We start from the raw sequence: 25,514 nt of genomic DNA on the forward strand, positions 1-25,514 counted from the left end.
GACAGGTACAGGATGGCAACAACAACTGCCCAAGTTACACCAGGAACGCACAATCCCTCCATCAGTGCTCAGACTGTCCGCAATAGGCTGAGAGAGGCTGGACTGAGGGTTTGTAGGCCTGTTGTAAGGCAGGTCCTCACCAGACATCAGCGGCAACACCGTCGTCTATGGGCACAAACCCACCGTTGCTGGACCAGACAGGACTGGCAAAAAGTGCTCTTCACTGACGAGTCGCAGTTTTGTCTCACTGGGGGTGATGGTCGGATTTGCGTTTATTGTCATAGGAATGAGCGTTACACCGAGGCCTGTACTCTGGAGCGGGATCGATATGAAAGTGGAGGGTCCGTCATGGTCTGGGGCGGTGTGTCACAGCATCATCGGACTGAGCTTGTTGTCATTGCAGGATGTCTCAACGCTGTGCGTAACAGGGAAGACATCCTCCTCCCTCATGTGGTACCACCAGCCATACTGATCGTTCTGTGTGTGATTTCCTGCAAGACAGGAATGGCAGTGTTCTGCCATGGCCTGCAAAGAGCCCGGATCCCAATCCCGTTGAGCATGTCTGGGACCTGTTGGATCGGAGGGTGAGAGTAAGTGCCAGTCCCCCCAGAAATGTCCTGGAACTTGCAGGTGCCTTGGTGGAAGAGTGGGATAACATCTCACAGCAAGAACTGACAAATCTGGTGCAGTCTATGAGGAGGAGATGCACTGCAGTACTTAATACAGCTGGTGGCCACACCAGATACTGACTGTTACTTTTGATTTTGATCCCCCCTTTGTTCAGGTACACATTATTCAATTTCTGTTAGTCACATGTCTGTGGAACTTTTTCAGTTCATGTCTTAGTTGTTGAATATTGTTAAGTTCATAAAAATATTTACACATGTTCATTTTACTGAAAATAAACGCAGTTGACAGTGAGAGGACATTTCTTTTTTTGCTGAGTTTTTATAGGAACAAATCATAGTATTTGAACAGCTATACTATGTGCGTCAATGTTTGTGTACAAAAGAGTGATTGAAATGTAGCCTTATTGTCTGTCTGGGAACGGGGTTCCGCTAGCGGGGCCCCAAATTCAATCAACAGAAATCTCACAATTCAAATTTCTCAAACATACAAGTATTTGACACCATTTTAAAGATAAAATTCTCGTTAATCCAACCGCAGTGTCCGATTTCAATAAGGCTTTTCGGCAAAAGCAGAACATATCATTATGTTAGGTCAGCAACTAGTCACAGAAAGCATACAGCGATTTTCCAACCAAAGAGAGGAGTCACAAAAAGCAGAAATAGAGATCAAATTAATCATTAACCTTTGATATTCTTCATCAGAACTTCCGGGACAATATGTTACACAATACATGTATGTTTTGTTCGATCAAGTTCATATTTATATCCAAAAACCTCCGTTTACATTTGACTTTGCCTCCAAAACATCCTGTGAATTTGCACAGAGCCACATCAATTTACATAAATACTCATAATAAACATTGATAAAAGGTACAAGTGTTATTCACAGAATTGGTGCAGCAGGGTAGCATAGTGGTTAGAGCGTTGGGCTATTAACCGCGAGGTTGCAAGTTTAAATCCCCGAGCTGACAAGGTACAAATCTGTCGTTCTGCCCCTGAACAAGGCAGCTCACTGATCCTAGGTCGTCATTGAAAATAAGAATTTGTTCACAGCTGACTTGCCTACGTAAATAAAGGTTACATTTTTTTTAAATTAATGATATACATATCCTTAATGCACCCGCTGTGTCAGATTTCAAAAAAACTTTATGGAAAAAGGAAACCATGCAATAATCTGAGTACGGCGCTCAGATAACAAATCAAGCCAAACAGATATCCGCTATGTTGGAGTCAACAGAAGTCAGAAACAGCATTATAAATATTCACTTACCTTTGATGATCTTCATCAGAATGCATTCCCTGGAATCCCAGTTCCACAATAAATGTTTGATTTGTTCGATAAAGTTAATCTTTATGTCCAAATACTTCTTTTTCATTCGCGCGTTTAGCACGGTAATCAAAATTCATGACGCGCTATCACTAGGTGCAGACGAAAAGTCAAAAAGTTCCGTTACAGTCCGTAGAAACATGTCAAACGAAGTATAGAATCAATCTTTAGGATGTTTTAAACATAAACCTTCAATAATGTTCCAACCGGAGAATTCCTTTGTCTTCAGAAATGCAATGGAACTCAAGCTAACTCTCACGTGAACGAGTATGGTCAGCTCATAGCACTCTGGGAGAGACCTTACTCAAGCCCCTCTCATTCGCCCCCACTTCACAGTAGAAGCATCAAACAAGGTTCTAAAGACTGTTGACATCTAGTGGAAGCCTTAAGAAGTGCAATATGACCTCATAGACACTGTGTATTCGATAGGCCAAGAGTTGAAAAGCTACAAACCTCAGATTTCCCACTTCCTGGTTGAATTTTTCTCAGGTTTTTGCCTGCACTATGAGTTCTGTTATACTCACAGACATCATTCAAACAGTTTTAGAAACTTCAGAGTGTTTTCTATCCAAATATACTAATACTATGCATATATTAGCAGCTGGGACTGAGTAGCAGGGAGTTTACTCTGGGGACGATTTTCATCCAAATGTTAAAATGCTGCCTCCTATCCCAAACAGGTTTTAACAAGACAATGGAACACTATTGGTGTAAGAATACATGTCCTACAGTATGTCTTACAGTGTCTTACAGTATATTCTACAGTATGTCCTACAGTATATCCTGCAGTATGTCCTACATTATGTCTTACAGTATGTCCTACAGTATGTCCTGCAGTATGTCCTGCAGTATGTCCTACTGTATGTTTTACAGTACTTCTGACAGTATGTCCTACAGGATGTCCTGCTGTATGTCCTGCAGTATGTCCTACAGTATGTCCTACAGTATGTCCTACAGTATGTCCTGCAGTATGTCCTGCAGTATGTCCTGCAGTATGTCCTACAGTATGTCCTGCAGTATGTCCTACAGTATGTCCTACAGTATGTCCTACAATATGTCCTACAGTATGTCTAAGAGTTTGTCTTACAGTATGTCTTACAGTACAGTATGCCTTACAGTATGTCCTGCAGTTTGTCTTACAGTTTGTCTTACAGTATGTCTTACAGTACAGTATGTCTTACAGTTTGTCTTACAGTGGAGTATGCCTTACAGTATGTCCTGCAGTATGTCCTACATTATGTCTTACAGTATGTCCTGCACTATGTCCTACAGTATGTCCCACAGTTTGTCTTACAGTGGAGTATGCCTTACAGTATGTCCTGCAGTATGTCCCACAGTATGTCTTACAGTTTGTCTTACAGTATGTCCTACAGTATATCCTGCAGTATGTCCTACAGTATGTCTTACAGTATGTCCCGCACTATGTCCTACAGTATGTCCCACAGTTTGTCTTACAGTGGAGTATGCCTTACAGTATGGCCTGCAGTATGTCCCACAGTATGTCTTACAGTTTGTCTTACAGTATGTCCTACAGTATGTCCTACAGTATGTCCTACAGTATGTCCTACAGTATGTCCTGCACTATGTCCTGCACTATGTCCTGCACTATGTCCTGCACTATGTCCTACATTATGAAGCTTCTATTTATCTTCCTCAGCTATTTCACACTTTCCTAGCACACTTCTTCCTCCTGGCACTACTTCCTCCTGGCACTCTACTTCCTCCTAGCAACCTCCTTCATCCTAGCACCCTCTTTCTTCCTAGCAACTAGCACTCTCCTTCCTCCTAGCAACTAGCACTTTCCTTCCCCCTAGCAACTAGCACCCTCCTTCCTCCTAGCACCCTCCTTCTTCCTAGCGCCCTCCTTCCTCCTAGCGCCCTCCTTCCTCCTAGCACCCTCCTTCCTCCTAGCAACTAACACACCTCCTTCCTCCTAGCACCCTCCTTCTTCCTAGCGCCCTCCTTCCTCCTAGCACCCTCCTTCCTCCTAGGACCCTCCTTCCCCCTAGCACCCTCCTTCCTCCTAGCAACTAGCACACCCCCTTCCTCCTAGCACCCCCCTTCCTCCTAGCACCCTCCTTCCTCCTAGCACCCTCCTTCCTCCTAGCGCCCTCCTTCCTCCTAGCACCCTCCTTCCTCCTAGCAACTAGCACACCCCCTTCCTCCTAGCACCCCCCTTCCTCCTAGCACCCTCCTTCCTCCTAGCACCCCCCTTCCTCCTAGCACCCTCCTTCCTCCTAGCGCCCTCCTTCCTCCTAGCGCCCTCCTTCCTCCTAGCGCCCTCCTTCCTCCTAGCGCCCTCCTTCCTCCTAGCGCCCTCCTTCCTCCTAGCACCCTCCTTCCTCCTAGCAACTAGCACACCCCCTTCCTCCTAGCGCCCTCCTTCCTCCTAGCGCCCTCCTTCCTCCTAGCGCCTTCCTTCCTCCTCGAGGGCCTTCATCAGTCTGTGAAGTTATAATGCTGAAAATCACAGAACGTCAGATGCGTATTTAGATTTCTTTCATTTATTTGATGACGTATGTTGTCCCATAACAGCTGTTTTCCTCATCGCCTGCTGTCAGACGAGTGCTTGTGTTTCTCCGACTGGGAAGATATTTTTAAGAGAGATACGGGACTATGAACCTTTGGACAGAATAGTTGTTACCTACCCAGGAGCTCGAACATAGTGGATTCTCCTCTCACACATAATGCCTCCAGAATGAGTTAGATTAAAAACATTCTCTATTGATCTTTCTCTCCATCGTAGTGCAATACAAGACAAATAAACCCATTTAAAGTTCTATGCCAAGGATGGTTTAATATTGGTTTAGTATTGAGCAGAGAATGACTGTGTATGCCAGAGTTTGATACAGAGTTCAGGAGCGGCTGGAAGCTAATACTGCACTTGACATTTCCAATATCTGCGCATCTGCAGTTAGTCTGTCTACTGAGCGGAGAACTGGCAGGTTAGGAGACACCTGTGGCACAGTGGCAACTAAGTGAATTTGAGCCAAAATGTGGCAGCAGAGCAAATTTGAGACAAAATGTTGCTGTGAAGTCAGATTGAACAATGAGAGTCAAGAAAGACTACTGAATAACATCCTATCTGCCATGCACCTCCTCTCCCACCTCCTCTCCCACCTCCTGTCCCACCTCCTCTCCCACCTCCTCTCCCACCTCCTCTCCCACCTCTTCTCCCACCTCTTCTCCCACCTCTTCTCCCACCTCTTCTCCCACCTCCTCTCCCACCTCCTCTCCCACCTCCTCTCCCACCTCTTCTCCCACCTCTTCTCCCACCTCCTCTCCCACCTCCTCTCCCACCTCCTGTCCCACACTGCAGAATCATGAAGACAAAAACACGTTTGTCATGCCCTTATCCATATATACTGAACAAAAATATAAACGCAACATGCAACAACTTCAAAGATATTACTTAGTTACAGTTCATATAATGAAACCAGTCAATTGAAATTAATTCATTAGGTCTTAATCTACTGATTTCACATGATTGGGCAAGAGCGCAGGCCCAACCAATCAGAATTACTTTCCCCCCCCAAAATGGCTTTATTACAGACAGAAATACTCCTCAGTTTCATCAGCTGTCCGGGTGGCTGTATCAGATGATCCTGTAGGTATAGAAACCGGATGTGGAGGTCCTGGACTGGTGTGGTTACACGTGGTCTGCGGTTTTGAGGCCGGTTGGACGTACTGCTTAATTCTCTGAAACGATGTTGGAGGCTGCTTATGGTAGAGAAATGAAAATTGAATTCTCTGGGATCTTTTATTTCAGCTCATGAAACATGAGACCAACACCTTTACATGCTGCATTTATATTTTTGTTCAGTATACATTAATTACTTGTACAGGGTGCGTAACTGGTGGCAGGGAAGTCAGACGCAGGAGAGCAGAACTAGGTAATAGCCGGAGCAGTTTAATACCAAAACCAAGGGCATCAAGAAAATAACAACTTGGGTACAAAACCCGATGCGCACCAGTCCACATGTGCACAAGCACTTACAAACAAACAATACCATACAAAGACATGGGGGGAACAGAGGGTTAAATACACAACACGTAATGAGAGAATGAAAACCAGGCGTGTGGGAAAACAAGACAAAAGAAATGGAAAATGAAAAATGGATCGGCGATGGCTAGAAGACCGGTGACGTAGACCGCCGAACACTCGCCCGAACAAGGAGAGGAACCGACTTCAGTAGAAGTTGTGACATTACCCTATCACACATGATCACCTTACTGTAAGCTAACTCTCATACTGTGGAATGAAAACTGAAATGCATTACTGTAAGCTAATGGATAGACTCTCATGCTGTGGAATGAGAACTGAAATATCAGAGAAAGCTGGAAATGTTCACCTCACTTGACCTCCATAGCAGTCTTGTTTGGGTAATATAATAGCATAGCAGTCTTGTTTGGGTAATATAATAGCATACATCAGTCTTGTTTGGGTAACATAATAGCATAGCAGTCTTGTTTGGGTAATATAATAGCATTCATCAGTCTTGTTTGGGTAATATAATAGCATAGCAGTCTTGTTTGGGTAATATAATAGCATAGCAGTCTTGTTTTGGTAATATAATAGCATACATCAGTCTTGTTTGGGTAATATAATAGCATAGCAGTCTTGTTTGGGTAATATAATAGCATACATCAGTCTTGTTTGGGTAATATAATAGCATAGCAGACTTGTTTGGGTCATATAATAGCATAACAGTTTTGTTTGGGTAATATAATAGCATAGCAGTCTTGTTTGGGTAATATAATAGCATACATCAGTCTTGTTTGGGTAATATAATAGCATAGCAGACTTGTTTGGGTCATATAATAGCATAGCAGTCTTGTTTGGGTAATATAATAGCATAGCAGTCTTGTTTGGGTAATATAATAGCATACATCAGTCTTGTTTGGGTAATATAATAGCATAGCAGTCCTGTTTGGGTAATATAATAGCATAGCAGTCCTGTTTGGGTAATATAATAGCATAGCAGTCCTGTTTGGGTAATATAATAGCATAGCAGTCCTGTTTGGGTAATATAATAGCATAGCAGTCTTGTTTGGGTCATATAATAGCATAGCAGTCTTGTTTGGGTAATATAATAGCATAGCAGTCTTGTTTGGGTAATATAATAGCATACATCAGTCTTGTTTGGGTAATATAATAGCATAGCAGTCCTGTTTGGGTAATATAATAGCATAGCAGTCCTGTTTGGGTAATATAATAGCATAGCAGTCCTGTTTGGGTAATATAATAGCATAGCAGTCTTGTTTGGGTAATATAATAGCAAAGCAGTCATGTTTGGGTAATATAATAGTATACATCAGGGAGTTTCAAACTAGAATTCAGTCCACTATTGGATTAATCTATAACATTAAAACCTTTTCTCAGTAGGGGGACGCTATTTTCACTTTGTAAAAAATCGTGCCCAAATTAAACTGCCTCGTACTCTATTCTAGCTCGTACAATACGCATATTATTACTGTTGGATAGAAAACACTCTCAAGTTTCTAAAACCGTTTGAATTATATCTGTGAGTAAAACAGAACTCATTTTGCAGCAAACTTCCTGACAGGAAGTGAAAAAACTGAAATCGAGGCTCTGTTCCAGGGCCTTCCTATTCATTTGCTTGAAATCTATGGATATACATACGTCTTCCACTAGATGTCAACAGGCAGTTGGAAGTGGAATGGGGTGTCTAGCTTGATCTGAGGTCGAACAAGAGCTCTTGGAATAACGTGACCAATATTTCCTTTGTCTTCGAAGGCGCGGGAAGGACATCAGCATTGGCTTCTGAAAAGCTTTCGGTATACACGGCTAATATCTCCGGCTTTTATTTTATTTGATACATGTGATAATATCATCGTAAAGTATGTTTTTTCAATCGACTTTTATCAGATTATTCAACGTTTATCGGGAGTTTTGGAGTTTTCGCGTTGTTTGCCTCGAGAGAAGATGGACATGTTCACGCCACTTGGCTAGCTATGGTTGCTAATTCGACAGGAGAAGAGGACATTCTAAAACCAAACAACGATTTATTCTGGACAAAGGACTCCTTGTACAAGATTCTGATGGAAGCTCAGCAAAAGTAGGAACCATTTATGATGTTATTTCGTATTTCTGTGGAAAATGTTTAGTTCTATTTTCCGCCCTCATTGCAGGCGCTGTCTCGCTATAACGTAAGCTGTATGTCGTACTAAAGTTATTTTTAAAAATCTAACACGGCGATTGCATTCAGAACAAGTGTATCTTTAATTTGCTGTACAACATGTATTTTTTAGTAAAGTTTATGATGAGTTCTTTGATTAGATTAGGTGACTGTCCAAAATATCTCCGGAGAATTTTGTGCAGTTTGGCTACGTATTCACATTGTAAAACCAGGATTTGTAGCTCTAACTATGCACATTTTCGAACAAAACATATATGTATTGCGTAACATGATGTTATAGGACTGTCATCTGATGAAGTTTGTCAAGGTTAGTGAATAATTTAATATCTTTTGCTGGTTTTTGCAATCGCTACATTTTGCTGCTGATACATGCGTTTGTGTGGTTGGCTATTGTGGTAAGCTAATATAATGCTATATTGTGTTTTCGCTGTAAAATATTGGCTGGATTCACAAGATGTTTATCTTTCATTTGCTGTACATCATGTATTTTTCATAAATGTTTTATGATGAGTATTTAGGTATTTCACGTTGCTCTCTGTAATTATTCCGGCTGCTTTGGTGATATTTTTTATGGTAGATGCAATGTAAAACTATGATTTATACCTCAAAATATGCACATTTTCGAACAAAACATAGATTTATTGTATAACATGTTAAAAGACTGTCATCTGATGAAGTTGTTTCTTGGTTAGTGACTAATTATATCTCTATTTGGTCGGTTTTGTGATAGCTACCTATGCGGTAAAAAAATGGTGAAAATATGTCTTTTGTTATTGTGGTTAGCTAATAGAAATACATATTGTGTTTTCACTGTAAAACATTTTAAAAATCGGTAATGATGGCTGGATTCACAAGATGTGTATCTTTCATTTGGTGTCTTGGACTTGTGATTTCATGATATTTATATGCTAGTATTTACTTGTGGCGCTATGCTAGGCTATGCTAGTCAGCTTTTTTACTGATGAGGATGCTCCCGGATCCGGGATGGTGACCAAGTAGAAGTTTTAATAGTGCATAACCATTAGAATGACAATGAGTTCAAATATGATATCAGATTCAGTTCAATGGGTTCAAGTCTATGGCCCAGTGAGATGGGAATCCTGCAAATATATAGTACCAGTCAAAAGTTTGGACACACCTACTCATTTAATGGTTTTTCTTTATTTTTACTACTTTATACATTTTAGAATAATAGTGAAGACTTCAAAACTATGAAATAACACATATGGAATCATGTAGTAACCAAAAATGTCGTAAATAAATCAAAATATATTTTATATTTGAGATCCTTCAAAGTAGCCACCCTTTGCCTCGATGACAACTTTGCACATTCTTGGCATTCTCTCAACCAGCTTCAGGAGGTAGTCACCTGGAATGCATTTTAATTAACAGGTGTGCCTTGTTAGAAGTTAATTTGTGGAATTTCTTAAGTGGAAACGTCTAGGAGCAACAACTGCTCAGCCATAAAGTGATAGGCAACACAAGCTCACAGAACGGGCCTGCTGAGCACTGAAGGGTATAGCGCTCAAACATCGTCTGTCCTCGGTTGCAGCACTCACTACCGAGTCCCAAACTGCCTCTGGAAGCAACTTCAGCACAAGAACTGTTCGTCGAGAGCTTATAGGTTTTCATGGCTAAGCAGCTGCATACAAGCCTTAGATCAGCATGTGTAATGTCAAACGTCTGCTGCTGGTCTAATATCTAGCCTACCTATACTGAACAAGACAAGAAGACAAGACATCATAGGAATCAGTGGATCCAGACAACAGTTATGGTGACTGTTGACAGAGCTGTTCACCTACTGCTGATAAATGGTAGACCTGAGTTGTTTCCTTTATTCTACTGTCAGAGTCGCTCGTAGGTTTTAGAGATAAAACAAATAGTTCATGTAAACATGAGTAAAAGTATACCATTTCGAATAAAGAGAACTTCTCGGTTGAATTGATTCATTTAATTCCATCCACTCGGGTAATCAATTCAGATCAATTATAACAACACTTAGGCTCTCCACAAGTACAAGGACATCAGCAAATTCCTTAACAATAGTGAGATTGTTTCCATCCTTCCTTCTTTACAACATAGGCCTACAATTAATGACCACAATTAATGACAATTAATGACAATTAATGACGCTAAACCAGTGCGCTAAGCCAGTGCGCTAAGCCAGTATACTAAGCCAGTACGCTAAGCTAATATGCTAAGCCAGTACGCTAAGCCAGTACGCTAAGCCAGTACGCTAAGACAGTACGCTAAACCAGTGCGCTAAACCAGTCCGCTAAGCCAGTGCGCTAAGCCAGTACGCTAAGCTAATATGCTAAGCCAGTACGCTACTTTAAGCCTGATACTGACACTGCTAACGCCAGTTGAGCCTCTCCAGAATATCCATCTGGGATGGAGAAGGTCTTGGAATGTTTTTTGAGTTCTCCTATAATGTAGTCCACGTGGATGGTTATATGTTTGGAACTGTCCTCTGAGGGATTCATGTTGACCTCACCCACCACTACGGTGTCCTACCTACAACCACTGGTTCATCCAGATACATCACCGCCTGCTTCCAGTGGATATCCAGTTTGAAAGGAGATGTGGAGAGGACCAGGGGCTTTTCCTCGCTACCAGGAAAGGTTACTGTGAACCACACGCTTAATCGCGTTCACAGCAGACGAACCAAAACAGTCGCACTTGAATGCCTCCTTCACTGATTTCAGCTGCTCCGTGGCAAACGAGTACAGATCCAACTCTGCGAACTTGGAGAGGTGGGAGAGCACGTCCTCTACCATCACCAAGTTCACGGTGATGTCATTTTTTCATGATGCATTTCCTGGCGAATACAGACATGCATGACATGTCCATACTGGTCCTTCATAGTGGACCAGAAACTCAGCCAGCCCTCCACCACCAAGTCATTGATGGGTGCAATGTACAATTCCACCATGGAAAGCGGAATTCAGCATGGATTCGTGAAGCAGCACATACACTCATCACGTCCACCTGCTCGGGCAAATCGATTGTCTCCAGAGTAGTTTTAATCACTTCGATTCTGTCTTCAATCTTAGTATATTTTTAACGATTTTCACAGATTGATCAGCGATTGAACTACCCTCCACGTCGTAAACTTTCCTGGTCCCGGCTTGGGCAAAAAAACAGCAGTTCCTTCCCCGACATCCAACACTACTTTAGTTTGGATTGAACTGCTGTTCCTCAGTACCCCTGTCCTGTACGTGTTCGTCCGGACAGTGTCTGCAATCATTTCTTCATGAATGGTAATATCAGAATAACTGTCAAAGTACAAGTTATCCTGCACATTTCTGTCTAATTTCCTTTTCTTTGTGAAGTGGAATTTTCCTTGCCCTCAAATTCTTGTTATCACATTGGAAATGGAATTTCAGTGCATTATACGTCCTGAAAGTGGAAATGGGTTCCATCGTGGTCTTTGTAGTTTTATAAGCAGTCAAATTTGTCAATGTGATAGCTATTTTCTTGCGGTAGAACTACATTTCCCATAAGTAAAAAGACGGCGGTCGCAATGCATTGTTTGATACACCTATTAATCAATCAATGGCATGAATAGCAGGACATCAAAAATCATCTTAAGGAATAGTGAGAAACGTTATGATATTGAAAATGGGACTAGTGAATGTTCACCAAGACAACCTTGCATATCATATGCAGCATGCAAGAAAACCATCATCATCATCACTGTAAAACAATATAAAACAGGATACAGTGGCCATCATAGGCCTACATGTACTCCGTTAGGATATGTTTTGCTGTGGGGAAGACCAATTATAGGCTACCCAGCATGCCCACAAATAGTTCTAAGCTGTCCATCCCCAGAGTTATGGCAGGCAGAACACAGGTTTATGGAACTGTTCTCCTCTTTGAGTGAATCCTCTGTGACTTTCTCAGTTCCTTCCAAAGATCCTTGGCTAGTGCTAGTGGAGCAGGAGCTGTATCCCATTTCACTAAGATGAAAAGGAAAGTAGAGAGCTGCCAGGTTGTTGGGTTTTCCAGCATTACAGACTGCCTTCTTTTCAAATGGAAACACAGGGCAGTGTGATGAAACATTTGAGCATGTGTGTAGTGTGAGCATGCATGGAAAGTAGTATATCATGTAACGAAACTTTACCATGACCTGGTTTATCAAAATTGTTAACATTAGAAACAATTATTGTATATTTTTGGGGGTTCTGTGCCCATGGTAAATCCACACATTTTACCATTTGCCACAAAATGTAGACCTACTCATTTTGCATAGTAGAGTGGTTCCCAACTCAAGTCCTCCAGGAACCCCAACAGCCCAACTCCAGTCCTCCAGTTGGGCTGTTGGGGGTACTGGGGGACTGGAGTTGGGCTGTTGGCGGTACTGGAGGTCTGTATAGTCCCCCAGTAGCAGCCTGACTAATGTCAGTCTGTATACAGTAGTCCCAGACCAGACCTGTCACCAGCCTTGCACCAGCAACACTCGCATGCACCAACAGTGGTGTCGAAAAAACAGCTTTTCTTTTACACAAAACATTGATTGTTGTTTTATCCTTCACTTTGTTTCCATGACAAACACAGTTGTCACAAAACATCTATTTTATGTGAACCAGTGAGATGTGGACATAGTTCATGTCAAGTCTAATTCAAGACATACACACAAATATGACCCATACAGTAGCAACACTGTCTATTCTTCCCCCATCTGCCCTCCCCTCCCTCCCCCATTCTTCCCTATCCTCTAGCTCATCCTCCCTCCCACATTCTCCAAGTATGACAGACACCAAGGAGGCAGAGAGAGATGCTGACTGTATCGCGATTCCTCTTCAGTATAATGTGTAAACTAGACTACAATTCCTCCTCAGTCTAATGTGTAAACTAGACTACAATTCCTCCTCAGTCTAATGTGTAAACTAGACTACAATTCCTCCTCAGTATAATGTGTAAACTAGACTACAATTCCTCCTGAGTATAATGTGTAAACTAGACTACAATTCCTCCTGAGTATAATGTGTAAACTAGACTACAATTCCTCCTCAGTTTAATGTTTTAAACTAGACTACAATTCCTCCTCAGTATAATGTGTAAACTAGACTACAATTCCTCCTCAGTATAATGTGTAAACTAGACTACAATTCCTCCTCAGTATAATGTGTAAACTAGACTACAATTCCTCCTGAGTATAATGTGTAAACTAGACTACAATTCCTCCTCAGTTTAATGTTTTAAACTAGACTACAATTCCTCCTCAGTATAATGTGTAAACTAGACTACAATTCCTCCTCAGTATAATGTGTAACTAGACTACAATTCCTCCTCAGTTTAATGTTTTAAACTAGACTACAATTCCTCCTCAGTATAATGTGTAAACTAGACTACAATTCCTCCTCAGTATAATGTGTAACAGACTACAATTCCTCCTGAGTATAATGTGTAACAGACTACAATTCCTCCTGAGTATAATGTGTAACAGACTACAATTCCTCCTGAGCATAATGTGTAAACTAGACTACAATTCCTCATCACTATAATGTGTAAACTAGACTACAATTCCTCCTGAGTATAATGTGTAAACTAGACTACAATTCCTCCTGAGTATAATGTGTAAACTAGACTACAATTCCTCCTCAGTATAATGTGTAAACTAGACTACAATTCCTCCTGAGTATAATGTGTAAACTAGACTACAATTCCTCCTCAGTCTAATGTTTTAAACTAGACTACAATTCCTCCTCAGTATAATGTGTAAACTAGACTACAATTCCTCCTCAGTATAATGTGTAACAGACTACAATTCCTCCTGAGTATAATGTGTAACAGACTACAATTCCTCCTGAGTATAATGTGTAACAGACTACAATTCCTCCTGAGCATAATGTGTAAACTAGACTACAATTCCTCATCACTATAATGTGTAAACTAGACTACAATTCCTCCTGAGTATAATGTGTAAACTAGACTACAATTCCTCCTGAGTATAATGTGTAAACTAGACTACAATTCCTCCTCAGTATAATGTGTAAACTAGACTACAATTCCTCCTGAGTATAATGTGTAAACTAGACTACAATTCCTCCTCAGTCTAATGTTTTAAACTAGACTACAATTCCTCCTCAGTATAATGTGTAAACTAGACTACAATTCCTCCTCAGTATAATGTGTAACAGACTACAATTCCTCCTGAGTATAATGTGTAACAGACTACAATTCCTCCTGAGTATAATGTGTAACAGACTACAATTCCTCCTGAGCATAATGTGTAAACTAGACTACAATTCCTCCTGAGTATAATGTGTAAACTAGACTACAATTCCTCCTCAGTATAATGTGTAAACTAGACTACAATTCCTCCTGAGTATAATGTGTAAACTAGACTACAATTCCTCCTCAGTCTAATGTGTAAACTAGACTACAATTCCTCCTGAGTATAATGTGTAACTAGACTACAATTCCTCCTGAGTATAATGTGTAACAGACTACAATTACTCCTGAGTATAATGTGTAAACTAGACTACAATTCCTCCTCAGTATAATGTGTAAACTAGACTACAATTCCTCCTGAGTATAATGTGTAAGCTAGACTACACTTCCTCCTGAGTATAATGTGTAAACTAGACTACAATTCCTCCTCAGTATAATGTGTAAACTAGACTACAATTCCTCCTGAGTATAAGCCAGACTACAATTCCTCCTGAGTATAATGTGTAAACTAGACTACAATTCCTCCTCAGTCTAATGTGTAAACTAGACTACAATTCCTCCTCAGTATAATGTGTAAACTAGACTTCAATTCCTCCTCAGTATAATGTGTAAACTAGACTACAATTCCTCCTCAGTATAATGTGTAAACTAGACTACAATTCCTCCTGAGTATAAGCCAGACTACAATTCCTCCTGAGTATAATGTGTAAACTAGACTACAATTCCTCCTCAGTATAATGTGTAACAGACTACAATTCCTCCTCAGTATAATGTGTAAACTAGACTACAATTCCTCCTCAGTATAATGTGTAAACTAGACTACAATTCCTCCTCAGTATAATGTGTAAACTAGACTACAATTCCTCCTGAGTATAAGCCAGACTACAATTCCTCCTGAGTATAATGTGTAATTAGACTAGAATTCCTCCTGAGTATAAGCCAGACTACAATTCCTCCTGAGTATAATGTGTAACTAGACTAGAATTCCTCCTGAGTATAAGCCAGACTACAATTGGAACTACGATTATTCACAGACGTCATTAGACATCTCACATCTTGTCCTTTTTTCAGGTTCAAGCAACATCTTTGTACTGTACATTGTATTACATGCATTATTTACATGTACAGGCTGTTCTCCAGGGTTACCAGATGGATCATGTTGTCTACTGGCATTGTGTTTATGTAGCAGCAATTTCAATTCAATTCCAAAAAAGTGTTTTTCCCGAGAGGGAACTTCATGTGTGGTGATGGATTGGTACAAACAGTTGAAGTCAGAAGTTTACATACACTTAAGTCTGAGTCATTAAAACTGGTTTGTCAACCACTCCATAAATGTCTTGTTAACAAACTATAGTTTTAGCAAGTCGGTTAGGACATCTACTTTGTGCATGACACAAGTAATTTTTCCAACAATTGTTTACAGACAGATTATTTCACTTATAATTCACTGTATCACAATTCCAGTGGGTCAGAAGTTTACATATACTACATTGACTGTGCCTTTAAACAGCTTGGACAATTCCAGAAAATGATGTCATGGCTTTAGAAGCTTCTGATAGGCTAATTGACATCATTTGAGTCAATTGGAGGTGTACCTGTGGATGTATTTCAAGGCATACCTTCAAACTCAGTGCCTCTTTGCTTGACATCATGGGAAAATCAAAAGAAATCAGCCAAGACCTCAGAAAACAAATTGTAGACCTCCTGAAGTCTGGTTCATCCTTGGGAGAAATTCCCAAACGCATTAAGGTACCACGGTCATCTGTACAAACAAACACCATGCGATCATGCAGCCGTCATACCGCTCAGGAAGGAGATGCGTTCTGTCTCCTAGAAATTAACGTACTTTGGTGCGAAAAATGCAAATGAATCCCAAAACAACAGCAAAGGACCTTGTGGAGATGGTTGAGGAAACAGGTACAAAAGTATCTATATCCACAGTAAAACAAGTTCTATATCGACATAACCTGGAAAGGCCGCTCAGCAAGGAAGAAGCCACAGCTCCAAAACGGCCATAAAAAAAAAGCCAGACTACGGTTTGCAACTGTACATGGGGACAAAGCTCATACTTTTTGAAGAAATATCCTCTGGTCTGATGAAACAAAAACAGAACTGTTTGGCCATAATGACCATTGTTATGTTTGGAGGAAAAAGGGGGAGGCTTGCAAGCCGAAGAACACCATCCCATCCATGAAGCACGGGGGTGGCAGCATCATGTTCTGGGGGTGCTTTGCTGCAGGAGGGACTGGTGCACTTCACAAAATAGATGCCATCATGAGGAAAGAAAATTAGGTGAATATATTGACGCAACATCTCAAGACATCAGTCTTGAAGTTAAAGCTTGGTTGCAAAAGTGTCTTCCAAATGGACAATGACCCCAAGCGTACTTCCAAGGTTGTGGCAAAATGGCTTTAGGACAACAAAGTCAAGGTATTGGAGTGGCCATCACAAAGCCCTGACCTCAATCCCATAGAAAATTTGTGGGCAGAACTGAAAAAGCATGTGCGAGCAAGGAGGCCTACAAACGTCACTCAGTTACACCAGCTCTGTCAGGAGGAATGGGCCAAAATTCACCCAACTTATTGTGGGAAGTTGTGGAAGGCTACCCGAAACGTTTGACCCAAGTTAAACAATTTAAAGGCAATGTTACCAAATACTAATTGAGTGCATGTAAACTTCTGACCCACTGGGAATGTGATGAAAGAAATAAAAGCTGCAATAAACAATTCTCTCTATTATTATTCTGACATTTCACATTCTTAAAATAAAGTGGTGATCCTAACTGACCTAAGACAGGACATTTTTATGAGGATTAAATGTCAGAAATTGTGAAAAATAGAGAGTACATATATTTAACTAAGGTGTATGTAAACTTCCGACTTCAACTGTATAAGAAACATAACTACATAGAAGACAAACATGCACAGTCAGACAAACAGTCTTGTTTACATCTTCTGATATTGTGTGCAGCAGCCTCGTGTAGCTTTACTGTCTGGTCCCACCAGCTCCTCCAGTTCCACCTCTGTATCACCTTAACCCCCAGCTCCTCCAGTTCCACGTCTGTATCACCTTAACCCCCAGTTCCTCCAGTCCACCTCTGTATCACCTTAACCCCCAGTTCCTCCAGTCCACCTCCATATCACCTTAACCCCCAGCTCCTCCAGTTCCACCTCTGTATCACCTTAACCCCCAGCTCCTCCAGTTCCACCTCTGTATCACCTTAACCCCCAGTTCCTCCAGTCCACCTCTGTATCACCTTAACCCCCAGTTCCTCCAGTTCCACCTCTGTATCAACTTAACCCCCAGTTCCTCCAGTCCACCTCCATATCACCTTAACCCCCAGTTCCTCCAGTTCCACCTCTGTATCACCTTAACCCCCAGTTCCTCCAGTTCCACCTCTGTATCACCTTAACCCCCAGCTCCTCTAGTCCACCTCTGTATCACCTTAACCCCCAGTTCCTCCAGTCCACCTCTGTATCACCTTAACCCCCAGCTCCTCCAGTTCCATCTCTGTATCAACTTAACCCCCAGTTCCCCCAGTCCACCTCCATATCACCATAACCCCCAGTTCCTCAAGTTCCACCTCTGTATCACCTTAACCCACAGTTCCTCCAGTCCACATCTGTATCACCTTAACCCCCAGCTCCTCCAGTTCCACCTCTGTATCACCTTAACCCCCAGCTCCTCCAGTTCCACCTCTGTATCACCTTAACCACCAGCTCCTCCAGTTCCACCTCTGTATCACCTTAACCCCCAGCTCCTCCAGTTCCACCTCTGTATCACCTTAACCCCCAGCTCCTCCAGTTCCACCTCTGTATCACCTTAACCCCCAGCTCCTCCAGTTCCACCTCTGTATCACCTTAACCCCCAGCTCCTCCAGTTCCACCTCTATATCAACTTAACCCCCAGTTCCTCCAGTCCACCTCCATATCAGCTTAACCCCCAGCTCCTCCAGTTCCACCTCTATATCAACTTAACCCCCAGCTCCTCCAGTTCCACCTCTGTATCACCTTAACCCCCTGTTCCTCCAGTTCCACCTCTTTATCACCTTAACCCCCACCTCCTCCAGTTCACCTCCATATCACCTTAACCCCAAGTTCACATCTGTATCACCTTAACCCCCAGCTCCTCCAGTCCACCTCCATATCACCTTAACCCCAAGTTCACATCTGTATCACCTTAACCCCCAGCTCCTCCTGTCCACCTCTGTATCACCTTTAACACTTAACCACCAAGTCAAGTGAAGCCTTTCCAAAAGTGCTCATTAATCAAACATCCTGTAAAAGGTTGGTAAGGTTTGAAATGCTCCTAACAGACGGTGCTCCAAACAGAAGGTGGTCCAAACAGACGGTGGTCCAAACAGACGGTGCTCCAAACAGACGGTGCTCCAAACAGACGGTGGTCCAAACAGACGGTGGTCCAAACAGACGGTGCTCCAAACAGACGGTGGTCCAAACAGACGGTGGTCCAAACAGACGGTGGTCCAAACAGACGGTGCTCCAAACAGACGGTGCTCCAAACAGACGGTGCTCCAAACAGACGGTGGTCCAAACAGACGGTGCTCCAAACAGACGGTGCTCCAAACAGACGGTGGTCCAAACAGACGGTGCTCCAAACAGACGGTGCTCCAAACAGACGGTGCTCCAAACAGACGGTGCTCCAAACAGACGGTGCTCCAAACAGACGGTTCTCCAAACAGATTGTGGTCCAAACAGATTGTGGTGAACTTGACGGTGCACTTAAATATGCTTGATGCTCTGAGAAGTCGAAACAGAAACTTAGTCGTTGAAACAGAAAATGCCACAGACAGTTTCAATAATTTCCCTGAAATTTGTTTTTTCATTGAATGACATGCAAAGTTGTAACGACAAAGGGGAAATCTGGGGTTGGTACATCCATTTTTGTGCTTTTACATTATTTTGATGTTCAACAAAGAAAGTGTCGGGGTAACCTATTTGTTGATGTTTGAACGCCAGATTGCCCCTTTAAAAAGAGGCAAATCTTTTTGCATTGCTACCTCAATGCTGTTAGTGGTACATACTGTATGTCTTTATGCATACACTGTATACAGAACTGTAGGCTATATGTCCTATATCAATGTGCAAACATAAGAATGTGTATATTATTCATTATTGGTATATTGCACAGCATTTTTCTAAAGCATAATTGATAGGACCATAGAACAAACTCTAAAGCAATGATCCATGCACATTCAAGTCATATGCTATCATCTCACCAGGCGTCCAGCAGGCTATGTGTGGACACCACGGGGTAATGGCCATTTAACAGACAGGTGATAATTGGACAGATAGCAGACATCTGGCTTATTGACCTGGCCTAATTAGAAAGTCAGATAGGGAGCTATTCATTCAAAGATCTGAGGTCAAGGAATTAAATGAACGATAGCCAGACAACCTCTCGCTAACAATGTTTTTATAATGCACTAAATGTATAAGGTTACGTCATGTCGTATGCACTTGTAGAGTTTGTATGACGTATACGTTGTGTGGAAGACTGCGGTGTACAAGATGTAAACATTCCTATTGCTGTTTGAAATAGTCTGTAAATTCATTACTCTCATTAACCACAGTAGTATAAGTGTTTATAAACCACATTCAATCTAAGGTAGGGGTGTTTAAGTTAAACTAACAAACGTAAGATTTATCCTCTCAATAAAAAGGTCAGACTGAGAGCAGCTCTGAGGAGATGTGATACTTTAGGTTGCTCCTCAACACTGACCTTGAGGTTGTGAGAGAAAAAAAAATCAATGCTTTTCAGTCTGAGACACGGGGCAGCAGCAGCTCTCTCTCTCGCTCTCTCTCTCTGTGTCTCTCTCTCCCTCTCTGTTGTGAATACAGCCTGTCTCCACAGTAGGTGATTCCTCACAAAACTATAAAAAAATTACTATATTATTTGGTATTTTGACAAAATTTGATGTAGAGAAAGGTCCTTTGGAGGAAGGATTGTTTTCATATTGTAAGGACCGACGCAGGAGATGGGAATCAGGTACGGGTCGTCAACATTTAATCAGGAAAAAACAGGTAACAAGACAGGTAAACAGGTAAAAAGGACATACGACAATCAATGCTGAAGCAGAGAACAGAGCAGGGAACCAGACATATATAGGGAAGGTAAAGACAGAGGTGATTGAGTCCAGGTGAGTCCAATAATCGCTGATGCGTGTGACGGGGGGGAAGGCAGGTGTGCATAATGATGGTGGCAGGAGTGTGCAATGCTGGGCCCTCGACCGCCAGGGGGATGCCACAAATATTTGTATCTTAAAGCATAATTGAGAAATCATTAATTGAAGTTGGAATATTTTCGACTTTTTGGCCTTACCCAGTCCTCTTTTAAGACTCCATAATGTTTCATCTGTAGGTGTTACAGGCCTCCTTTAAGACTCCATAATGTTTAATCTGTAGGTGCTACAGGCCTCCTTTAAGACGCTTCATCTGTAGGTGCTAGGTCATTCTACGAAACAAGTGTTTTGGTATTTTAAGTAGAAAGTACGCACAAATATTACAATTTAAAAGCCTGTTAATGAATTTCCCTTTAATATAGATCACAAGGAAAATTCTATACATTTTTAATAAAGACTTGTCCATCTGTGTCACATTGTTCGTAATAATGAGGGTCGGACCAAGGGGCAGCGTACTTCGAGTTCCACATACTTTTAATGAATAAAGTGAAACTTAAGCAAATACACAACAAATATAGAATAAACGAACCGTGACGACAATGCAGTGCAGACAGGCAACTAAACATAAACAATATCCCATAACCCACAGGTGGAAAAAATGCTACTTAAGTATGATCCCCAATTAGAGACAACGATAACCAGCTGCCTCTAATTGGGAATCATAAAAATCACCAACATAGAAAATGAACCTAGAACCCCACAGAGAATATAAACCACAACAACCCCACAGTCACGCCCTGACCTACTCTACCATAGAAAATAAAAGCTTTCCATGGTCAGGACGTGACAGTACCCCCCCCAAAGGTGCGGACTCCGACCGCAAAATCTGAAACAAAAAGGGAGGGTTAGGGGGGGGTGTCTAGTACCGGTGGTGGCTCTGGTGCGGGACGAAGAACCCGCTCATCCCGCAGGTCCAGCCATGGTTCCAGGCTGGACGCCGTGTCTGGACTGGGCATCAGCGCAGAGGAAGGATCCTGCCATGGAGCTCGACTGGACGCCGTGTTTGGACTGGACATCGGTGCAGGGGAAGCTCCCGCCATGGAGCGGGACTGGACGCTGTGCCTGGACTGGGCACCAACGCAGAAGAAGACTCTGGCCTTGGAGCTGGACTGGACGCCGTGCTTAGACTGGGCATCGGCGCAGGGGAAGGCTCCGGCCATGGAGCTGGAGGTTTCAGACCGTGGACCGTCTCAGTAGGCTCCGGACCGTTGACCGTCTCAGGAGGTTTCGGACTGTGGATCATCTTAGGAATTTTTGGACTGTGGACCGTCTCAGGAGGTTCCGGACCGTGGACCGTCTCAGGAGGTTCAGGACCGTGGACCGTCTCAGGAGGTTCCGGACTGTGGACCGTCGTTGGAGGTTCCGGACTGTGGACCGTCGTTGGAGGTCCCGGACTGTGGACCGTCGTTGGAGGTTCCAGACTGTGAAACGTCGCCGGAAGCTCTAAACTGGGTACTGTCGCTGGAAGCTGTGGACTGGGCACTGTCGCTGGAAGCTCTGGACTGGGCACTGTCGCCGGAAGCTCTGGACTGGGAACTGTCGCAGGAAGCCTTGTGCGTGAGACCGGCACTGGTGGTACTGGGCTGGTGTCACGCACCTCAGGGCGAGTGCGGGGAGCAGGCACAGGACGTACTGTACTGGGGAGGCACACTGGAGGCCTGATGCGTGGGGCCGATACAGGTGGCACCGGACTAGTGACGCGCACTTCGGGGCGAGTGTGGGGAGGAGGCACAGGACGTACTGGACTGGGGACACGCACTTCAGGGAGAGTGCGAGGAGCAGGCACAGGACGTACCGGGCTGTGGAGATGTACTGGAGACCTGGTGCATATAGCCGGCATCAATGGTACCGGTTCGATGGCACACCTCGCCCGGCAAGTGCGAGGAACTGGCACAGGACATACTGGGCTGTGAAGGCGCACTGGAAACACGGTGCGTAGAGCCGGCATCAATTCTACCGGAACTTTAACTTCTCTAGGATAGGGGGCAGCATTTTCACTTTGGATGAATAGCGTGCCCAGAGTGAACTGCCTCCTACTCTGTCCCAGATGCTAATATATGCATATTATTATTACTATTGGATAGAAAACACTCTGAAGTTTCTAAAACTGTTTGAATTATGTATGTGAGTATAACATAACTCATATGGCAGGCAAACTTCCAAACAGGAAGTGGAAATTCTGAGGCTGGTTGATTTTCAACTCATCGCCTATTCAAATCCCAGTAAGATATGGATCTGTTTGCACTTCCTACGCCTTCCACTAGATGTCAACAGTCTGTAGAACGTTGAATGAAGCCTCTACTGTGATGTTGAGCCGGATGGGAGGTATTTCAGTCAGTGGTCTGGCAGAGTACCAGTTCTTGGTCATGCGCATTCCAAATGAAATCGCCTTGTGTTCCATTACTTCTGTAGACACAAAGGAATGCTCCGGTTGGAACGTTATTGGATATATATGATCACAACATCCTGAAGTTTGATTCTCTACTTAGTTTGAGAAGTTTATTCGACCTGTAATATAACTTTTTGAAGTTTTCGTCCGAGTTCGCCTGGACCGGCGCGAGCGTTTGGACATGTGTACTGAACGTGCTAGCAAAAGTAGCTACTTGGACATAAATATTTGACATTATCGAACAAAAACAATTTATTGTGGAACTAGGATTCCTGGGAGTGCATTCTGATGAAGATCATCAAAGGTAAGGGAATATATATGATGTAATTTCGTATTTCTGTTGACTCCAACATGGCGGAGGAATGTTGTTTACATCTGAGCGCCGTCTCAGATTATTGCATGGTGTGCTTTTTCCGTAAACTTCTTTTGAAATCTGACACAGCGATTGCATTAAGAACAAGTGTATCTTTAATTATATGTAAAACATGTATCTTTCATCAAAGTTTATGATGAGTATTTCCCGTTATTTGATGTGGCTCTCTGCAATTTCTCCGGATATTTTGGAGGCATTTCTAAACATGGCGCCAATGTAAACAGAGATTTGTGGATATAAATATGCACATTATCGAACAAAACATACATGTATTGTGTTACATGATGTCTTATGAGTGTCATCTGATGAAGATCCTCAAAGGTTAGTGATACATTTTATCTCTATTTCTGCTTTTTGTGACTCCTATCTTTGGCTGGGGAAATGGCTGTGTTTTTCTGTGGCTATGTACTGACCTAACATAATCGTTTGGTGTGCTTTCGCCATAAATCCTTTTTGAAATCAGACATTTTGGCTGGATTCAGGACATAGCTTTAATTTGGTGTCTTTCATGTGTGATTTCATGAAAGATAGAATTTTATAGAAATGTATTTGAATTTGGCGCGCTGCATTTTTACTGGCTTTTGGCCAAGTGGGACGTTAGCATCCCAGAGAAGTACTGGGACGTACTGGGCTGTGAAGGCGCACTGGACATCTGGTGCAAATAGCCGGCATCAATTACACCGGAACTTTAACACACTTCTCAGGATGAGTACGGGGAGTTGGCACAGGATGTACTGGGCTGGGAAGGCGTACTGGAGACCTGGTGCGTATAGCCGGCATCAATTATACCGGAACTTTAACACACTTCTCAGGATGAGTACGGGGAGTTGGCACAGGATGTACTGGGCTGGGAAGGCGTACTGGAGACCTGGTGCGTATAGCCGGCATCACTTGTACCGGAACTTTAACACACTTCTCAGGATGAGTACGGAGAGCTGACTCAGGTGGCTTTAAATCGATCACACTCTCCTTAGGGCAAATGTCGTGCATCCTCCACCAATTCAATAACTCTCTCATTTCTCTCTCCTCCACATTCTCCCTCAACTCACTGACAGTCTTTGGTTCACTCCCCTCAACTTTCGCCGACCACTCCTCGCTCAATCTGTCCCAATATTCCTCCTCGGTCTCTGACTCACCCCTCAGCGTCAACGACCACTCTGTTTTTTTGAGGCTGCTTCTTGGGCTTGCGTCATGGCCGCGAACCCTGGCGTCGTCGCTGCTCTCCATTATCTCCTTCCATCTGCTGTGACTCCTGCCAAGGAAGGATCTCCTGTCCTTCCATTATTTCCTCCCAGGTCCAACTTATTTTCCCCATTGTAGCACGCTGCTTGGTGCTGGTGGGATGGGATATTCTGTCACGTTGTTCGTAATAATGATGGTCGGACCAAGGCGCAGCGTACTTCGAGTTCCACATACTTTTAATGAATAAAGTGAAACTTAAGCAAATACACAACAAATATAGAATAAACGAACCGTGACGACAATGCAGTGCAGACAGGCAACTAAACATAAACAATATCCCAACACCCACAGGTGGAAAAAATGCTACTTAAGTATGATCCCCAATTAGAGACAACGATAACCACCTGCCTCTAATTGTGAATCATACTAAAACACCAACATAGAAAAAACAAACTAGAACCCCACATAGAAAATATAAACTAGAACAACCCCCCAGTCACGCCCTGACCTACTCTACCATAGAAAATATAAACTAGAACAACCCCCCAGTCACGCCCTGACCTACTCTACCATAGAAAATATAAACTAGAACAACCCCCCAGTCACGCCCTGACCTACTCTACCATAGAAAATATAAACTAGAACAACCCTCCAGTCTCGACCTGACCTACTCTACCATAGAAAATATAAACTAGAACAACCCCCCAGTCACGCCCTGACCTACTCTACCATAGAAAATATAAACTAGAACAACCCCCCAGTCTCGCCCTGACCTACTCTACCATAGAAAATATAAACTAGAACAACCCCCCAGTCTCGCCCTGACCTACTCTCCATAGAAAATATAAACTAGAACAACCCCCCAGTCTCGCCCTGACCTACTCTACCATAGAAAATATAAACTAGAACAACCCCCCAGTCTCGCCCTGACCTACTCTACCATAGAAAATATAAACTAGAACAACCCCCCAGTCACGCCCTGACCTACTCTACCATAGAAAATATAAACTAGAACAACCCCCCAGTCACGCCCTGACCTACTCTACCATAGAAAATATAAACTAGAACAACCCC

General features: G+C 42.8%; 1 pseudogene; it reads right to left on the reverse strand.

Annotated features, from left to right (window-relative positions):
• Nucleotides 1-4,500: 4,500 nt before the first annotated feature.
• LOC129858885 (protein arginine N-methyltransferase 6-like) lies at nucleotides 4,501-21,536 on the reverse strand (annotated as a pseudogene).
• Nucleotides 21,537-25,514: the final 3,978 nt, after the last annotated feature.

The sequence above is a fragment of the Salvelinus fontinalis genome, chromosome 7, assembly GCF_029448725.1.
Source record: "Salvelinus fontinalis isolate EN_2023a chromosome 7, ASM2944872v1, whole genome shotgun sequence".
In the NCBI taxonomy this organism is placed as follows: domain Eukaryota; kingdom Metazoa; phylum Chordata; class Actinopteri; order Salmoniformes; family Salmonidae; genus Salvelinus; species Salvelinus fontinalis.